Source organism: Hirundo rustica, chromosome 13 (assembly GCF_015227805.2).
Source record: "Hirundo rustica isolate bHirRus1 chromosome 13, bHirRus1.pri.v3, whole genome shotgun sequence".
NCBI classification, from domain to species: domain Eukaryota; kingdom Metazoa; phylum Chordata; class Aves; order Passeriformes; family Hirundinidae; genus Hirundo; species Hirundo rustica.
The window spans coordinates 15,461,140-15,468,755 of NC_053462.1; the positions used below are offsets into that span (position 1 = coordinate 15,461,140).

Consider the following 7,616-nt stretch of genomic DNA (forward strand, 5'->3'; position numbering starts at 1 on the left):
GAATTCATCATCATTTTTTGGGCCAAACTATTTTTTGTTAGGCCACGGATTTCAGCGGTCTAAGCAAGGGGAGCGATTTTCTGAGGCAGGAGGGGCTGCAGTAGTGAGAAGGATTGAATAAAGAGAGACACAGATGAACACTCTCAATGAGTCTCTCAGCTACAGCCTGGATGAATCTCCTTGTAATAACAATAGCAACTTCCTCCCCTGAGGAGAAGCACTTTCCCAGAAGCTTGAGGAAACACCTAGAAGGGAAAGCTTTAACTGAAGAATCGTATCATGGAATGCACTATAAGTGTAATTTGTTGCAACCAATGCCAGTTGTACTGGGCAATAAAAAATGGACCCTGGAAATAAAATTATTTTCTGTATTCTTTTAAAATAATTGAGGAGTTACCTGAGAAACATGTGCTGATAAACTTCCTCAGAAAGCTTGGGTTTTTCCTCTTTCTTCCTATCTTGGTCTTATTCTTTTTTTTCTTCTGAATGGAGAAATTTGGTTTTCCAGGTCTTTAAATGAAGCTGAGAGTTTCCGTGGATGCTTATTTATACAGGGCTATACACCACAGTTAATTCACCCTGACAAGAATGATGTTGAGCTTTCTTGCCATATGATCTTGTATTTAAGATCCTGTCAGTTTTGAGGACTCTAAATAAGCCTTCTTTTAAATATTTAATACCCTTCAGTGATATATGCCTGTAGGCTCTGAGCCTGGTCCAACCATCAAAACTTAGAGTTTTCTATATTTCCCATCACCAAAGTCTTCTCATATAAATTAAATTTGCACTCCAAATTCTCTGGTGAATTTCAAGTTGTTTGCTTCTCATTTGCCATTCCCTTACATCTAGAAAGAAATAAAAATCTACTTGAGAAGATAGTAGTAGATAGTAGTATAGTCCTCCTAAAGGACTACTAAGTTCTTTGTGAAGTGAAGACATCCCAAGTATAGCCCTAATAGTTGGTGATAATGTCTCTGATGATTTGAATGACGCTCAAGTTCTCTACATCTTCCCTCTTTTTTATTAGGGACCTGCACGTGGAATGCTAAAAGAAAATAAAGGGTGATGTCTCCCTCTACTTCTTGGCCCAGTGACTTCCTCCCTTTTGTTGTGGTAAGAAATATGAAAAACAACTCCCCAAGGAGCCAAAAAGGCTCCCCAGCACAGAATGGAGACTCTCATGGGGCAAATAGAAACCACTTCACAACACTGACCCAATGAAATGTTATGGGAAATGTAGGGCTTGACCAAGTCAGCCAACAACTTGTTCTTGGGGACGTCACCCAGGTCGCTGAGAGAAGCATAAAGCTCTTGCTTTGAGTGAGCCTGATGGAGGTTTGGGCCTCTGCCTCCATGGCCATGCCAAGTTGGTTCCCATTTTGACCACTACAGACCTGGAGAGATTTCCTTCAAGTTAAATATATCAAGTAGTCATAGGCTCAAATCAATGCAGATCTTCATTCAGTCTTCTCAGAGCTATGAAGAAAAAGGGGGTTAAAGGATTTGATAGAGCAGAGGTTCTCTTTTATCCTTCCCCTCCCAACCAGCAGCCTCAACCATCAACACATTTCTCAAGGCACATAAAGAAGGGGTCCTGCCCTGATTGATTTGCTCCTCAGTGCTCAAAGCCCTGCAGAACTTGTCCTTTCCCTGTATCTCCCCACTTGCACTTCTGGATGTGTCACACATGCACACACACCCCTGCTAGAAAATGCGGGAGACACAACAAAAAGCCTGACCCAAGGATCCCAGGATGTTCTCCAAAGAGGGACCCAGGCGAGTGGGAAGGCTGTCACATGCTCCAGCCACGATCAATAGCAAAGGCTAAAGAGCACCAGCAAGAGCCTTCATCAAATGGAAGCATAACTAAAACAAACAAAGTGTGTGTCAGGTTCAGTTCAAGAGAGGTTTCTGGAAGCTAAATCATAACAGCTAGGGTAGAAATTCCAGCTCTTAGACAGGAATTGTCCCCAACTCTAAGTAAAAGTGTTTAGACTTCACAGAACTCAGCAAAATTGCCTTTGAGTGTCAGCAGTGAGCACTGTATATTCTTCTAAGACTTCACAGTACAACTGTCAGCTGTCTGTTTTCTTTCTGCTACGTGTAGAGTTTATACAGACACTCCCAGAGGAGCCTTTAATTGCATGTCATGACAAGTCTCCCAACCTCTTTGCAGCTCTTCCACTTAACACATAGTGTAAACTCACCCAATCTCCCTTCACTTTCTCCTTCCCAGATTTCTCTCCTGGAGCTCTGTGGAGGCCTGTGTTGAAGCTTCATTATGATGGAGTGGACCCAGTGGAGAACTCTATAAAAGGCATCCGACCCATTTATCAGGACAGATCTCTTTAGCAAGTCTATATAAACCTCACGTGTTGAAGCGCCATAACCTGTGACTCTGAGACAAAACTAAAACCTGAATAACTAGAAGCAGGACTTGGGGCTTTTTTCCAATTTCCTATTCCTACAGGGTTTTTTTTATTATGCAAGATAGTCACTAGATTTTACTAACGACAGCACTGGGCAATCCCAGCAGAGAGACAACACCATTATGGAGAGAGCATTGCAACACAGAGACTGTGCCTGCCCCAAGGTTCTTATAATATAAATAATGGAGACAGTGGGAGGGAAAAGAGAAGCACAGAGAGGTGAAAGGTGTTGTTCAAGGGGACATGACAACTCAGTAGTCACTACAGAGTATTGCCTCTCAGGGTGAGTGTTTTTGTAAGAGGTCTGGCTTTGCATTTGGAAAAAAAAAAAAAAAAAAAGTCAAAGCAATTCTCACAGCAAAGATTGTAAAGTCTGGTTACACTTGTAAAGGGATTCTGTAGAACATCATGCCCCAGTGTGCAATATTATTCCCTTTTTTGTGATTCTCAAAACAAATTTCCTCAATTTTCAAGTCTAAAGAGACTTCTTTTTTAACTGCTTCTGTCTCAAACCAGTATCCAAAAATTAACGTGTGATAGCGAAACATTTATATTTAAAGCACTGTATGTTTTCACCAAATTCCTCCCCCACCCATTATGGCCAAGGTTTAACTGCACATTTAGCACATGTTTAACCACACGAGTAGTGCTACACACATCAATGAAACTACCTGCACTTAAAATTAAGCACTTGTTTAAGGGCAAGATATAGAGAGACACATAGTGGGATTTTAAAAACCCCTTGAGCATTCAGTGGGAGTTAGGTGCTTAATGCGCTTAAGAGACATTTGAAAATCCCACTGAGATGGTGTATCTGCAGCTGAACGCCTCTGAAATCTGTCAGTGATGCTCAGACTGATACAGTGATTGATTGCAGTGACAATTACACCTCTAATGAAGTCCTGATTACACAGAGAATTTACAACAGATATGTTTAAAATTGGTGCAAAGATCGGCTCCTTTTTCTAAAGCACCACTTAGAGCTCGATCCAAAATACCTCTCGGGTGATGTGTGACTGTGAGCGACACGAGCAGCCACTCTCAGAGGGCTCACAGGGCCAGCCAGCCAGCTTGTGGTTCATTTATGTTTATTATTGACCAGGCTTCTTCTAACCAGGCTTTTTTCACCCTATACAGTGAACAAAGAGCCCAGTCCTCTCCTCCCTATCCTACCTCACCAAACCCTGCAACAGAGGAATCTCCACACTCCCTCTTGCTAGTTGATCCAGGGCTTATCCCTAAAATAGGACCCAAAACACCCAGAGCCTGCAGCTCTGACAAAAACAGCACTCACCCAGCAACACATCCAAATGCCTGGGGACACTCTGAAGCTGAACAAACACCTCTAATGAAGTGATATAATTTTTCTAAGCTAATGAGAAGAAGGTGACCTGAGCCCACAGGTATGAACCCTAATGGACATCAAGCCGAGGAGATAAGCCCCTGCTTTCCACACAAGCTAAGAGAGGTCATGCTGGCCAGAGTTTGAATCTTTCTGGCAAGCAGCTCACTGCAGCTCTACACCTGGCTGGGTTTAATTTGTTATTTATGTCAGCTTTGCATATTTGTAAAGTTCAAGGGTTTATTGCCCTGGCCTGACCTTGCCAAGTCAGAGCTCACATGTGGTTCTCTAGTAGCAATTTCTTTCTAATAAACTTTACTTGAAAGAACATGTGTGATAGATTTTGTTGATGATTAAAAAGAATGGGGCTATGTTCATTGTTAGCCAAGCTGGTTTTGAAGTTTTGTTGGAAGTCACCTCTGTGCTCATTTTTTAAAAAATGTCCCCTTCCCCCTCACCCCGTTATTTCACTGCACACCCTAATTATGTTTCATGTTGAAGCATGTAGCATTGTTTGTGTCTATACAGTAAAGTCAATCCCCCCATGCGCTTATTAAGATCATTAAATTAAAGAGCATTGTTCAGAATTTGTCTTTAATCAGAGCATGTACGAGCACCAAAACCCCAGGCACACACAGGAGCAGGAAAATGCAAGTCTCTGATGCACAAACATGTAGAAAGCAACTAATACCTGGTATATTCTCTGCCAGACCCAAAGATTTTTGCTTCTAATTTGCTTTGTTTTCCCCTATTAGCAAAAGAAAGAAATATTTTCTGTCCCTACAGGCTGTGAAACAGGGTATGATCCTTTCTCCATAGGAAGCAGCACCAAATTCCCTTCACTTTTCAAAGGGCTGAGAAACTCATTCCCCTATGCTCAGGAACAAATATGCCAGTGGTTCCCTGGGAAGTGGAATTTCTAAAACCTGATATTTGACCTTTCTGCAGGGTAGGTGCTTGTGTGGCTAAAAGCATGGTTGTGCCTCTGTTGTTTTACTCCAGCGCTCCATCGTGAGCAGCTGGATACCGTGAAAGCTCCAGTACTGGAGGGATTTTGGGAACTGGATAAACTGCAGGCTTTGTGCTTCTGCCCACAGACCTATGTTTAATCCAGAGCTGCCCATCCTTCTGCCAAGGGTGGTTAAAATTGTCCAAGTTTAACTGTTATTATTGGTGCATTGACAGAACACACGATTGCATAAATCTCATTTTCTTATAAAACCCTGCTGAAAGTGTTCCAACACTGCTAATACATCCCAAAATCCTTACTTCTGCTACTTTATTTTCCCACAGCTTGTTATGTTTTCAGCTCAAGATCTAATTCTGGACACAGAATTACTTCTGAAGGAAGTTTTCATCTATGACATTTATGACAACAAATTAACATGTGCTTTTGTGATTCCTGGAAGAGCATGTATGTACAAGTACTTCCCTGAATCAACAGTTTGATTGGAAATAATTTTGAGGCAGGATTGTAATTTATTGACTCTGTGTGCAATGACCTGCCTGAGATCCCAAACCCTACTGTAAAGCCTCTAAATAAGTAAATAAAAGTGACGCCCATGCTCTGACAGCAGCTGTGGTATTTTCCATTAAATTAACAGCTCAAGAGGCAATTGCAACTAATAGTCAAAGCAGGGACCAAGAAACTGGATTTTTGGTTGTCACTCATGGAGTAGGATCAGGACAGCTAAAGTATTAGTTCCTTGCTCCCTCTGTGAGCAGGACACTGGATTAAGGAGTTGTCAGCCTGGCATGAGCCTTTCCTTTCTTTGCTAAGTGGCAAAAGGCACCAGTTTGAATTATGCTTAGCGTGGGTTGGCTGGAAAAAGCTGCAGGGCAATCAAAGATGATCAGTCCTCTGCCAACTGATTATAACATCTCAGCCTTCAAGTCCTGTCTGAGATTTGTTTATCCACTGCCTGTAAAACAAATCTTGAGCCTTATTACTTGTCTTCCTTTTTGCATGGGGTGATTTTCAGAAGACCTGGGCAATTTTAGCAAACCATAACAGACACACAGTTCATGTGTAAATACATAAAAACTTCAAATGTCTCTTTTTCTCTTTTCTTTAGCTTCTCCTTTCATTTGACGCCACTCCTATCTCTAAGTCTGTACACAGTCTTATCACCGTATTCACTGTCCTTACCTTTCCCATCTGAAAATTTCACATCTTTTTAGCTCCAAGTGTACTTTCCTGGCCCAACTAACACCACACATTTTTATTCAGATAATATCTATTTCTCCTCTTACAAAACTTGTTTATAGTGTTCTCACTTAAAATGCAAAAGATAGTTTGGCAGGAGCACATTTTTGCAAGGAATAACAAAATTAAGGGAATCCAAAGCCAAATACAAAACCCCATGTAGGCAAAGAGGTACAACCAAGAGCACAGCAAAACTGGAGTTTCCAAAACAAACTGGAAAAGTTCCATCAAAGTCCCAGCCCTTTTCTTAATTGGACACCCTGGTGTTTGAAGGGGCTTGCTGGAAAATAAAACAAATGTGCCTATTGTTCTTAGGGAAAGTATTACAATAATAATCATTCTTTAAGCATCAGTAGTGCCTTTCATCTAAGGACCGTAAAGCACAGTGCCAACATGAATGAAAAGCCTCTCGGTGTTCCTATAAACAACACTGGTATTTTACACCCATTTTTAACAGAGGATTGCAGCCCAGGTGAGATAATAGCAATTTTGTTTTAACGTTTGCTGTTGGTTGCTAAATTCTATGTATACTTAGGTCCTGCAGTATTACTTGAATTTCACAAGTGATAAACAACCCAGGTTTCAATGGTTCTTAGCATGCAGCAACTCTCGAACTCAAGTCCTGTTTAGTTGCTTTAAAAGTACCTGCTGATATCCTGTTGTCTGCAAAACTCTGCCAGATTCAGACCACACATTTGTGAGAGGACTGGAGGAATGTAAATCTCCTACACCCTTCACCTATCCATGATTTTCATGGTATAGCTATGTGAAGACCTAGGCACAGTCTTCTCTTTCAGCATGAGCAATTCTATTCAATACCATATTGAACACAGTGAATACAGTTGATTCAGCGGGCTGAGATTTCTACAGGATTGGGTCTCACAAATTTCCTTTCTAGCCTTTAGAAGCTCTCAGATGGCTTCACATACTCAGCCAAGGGTTTAAAATATGAAATGTAGCTAAATCCCCACAAGCCCTTGTTTTATCAACCTCTGCTATCTCCTCAGTGATTGGTTAAAAAATTTGTAAACAGCATTTCCCCAGCATTGGCTTAATCAGAAGCTTTCAGCCTTACTCCCAGCCAATCCAAGCGCTAAACACAACACTGACCAATTTATTTTTTAACAAGGTTCTCTACTATTGAAACCAGTATGAAGTGCAATTATGGGCTTAACATTCAACTGTTAAATTATCCTCCCAACATCTTTCCAGGCCACTCTCTTAGCTCTTCAGAAGAATATTTTATTGGAAAGGGTAAATGTATAAAAATCTACTGTTAAAACACTCAACAAATCTCCCCTGTCAGGCCAGTAAACTGTAGTCCACCCACTCTGATCAGAGATTGCTGTTTCTCTGCACCCCCTTCCCCACCTCCCTTTTCTTTGTTTAAAATATGCTGACCACACAGTGACCTCTCGTAACCCATTGGTCGAAAATTACAACCAGCCACACAAACAAGCAGCTCGAGGTCAGAAAGAGCAGGGTCTGCTAAAAGTTAGTAATCATACATTAATTCCCTGACATAATTAATCAAAATGAACCACCGTTATCTTGCGCGGAACCTTTAACCTATTACAAAGGGGTCAATTTGCAAACCACTTGAGCATGGGAGTTTGGTACAAATAGCATACTCCCTTCA

General features: G+C 41.3%; 1 long non-coding RNA gene across 1 annotated transcript; it reads right to left on the bottom strand.

The window, feature by feature from the left end:
- Nucleotides 1-412: 412 nt before the first annotated feature.
- LOC120758935 (uncharacterized) lies at nt 413-2,309 on the bottom strand. The gene is made up of 3 exons (XR_005703071.1): nt 2,208-2,309; nt 1,395-1,476; nt 413-845 (listed from the first exon to the last, which is right to left on the bottom strand). It is a non-coding gene; the product is annotated as an uncharacterized LOC120758935 (long non-coding RNA).
- Between the last annotated feature and the right edge of the window lie 5,307 nt (nt 2,310-7,616).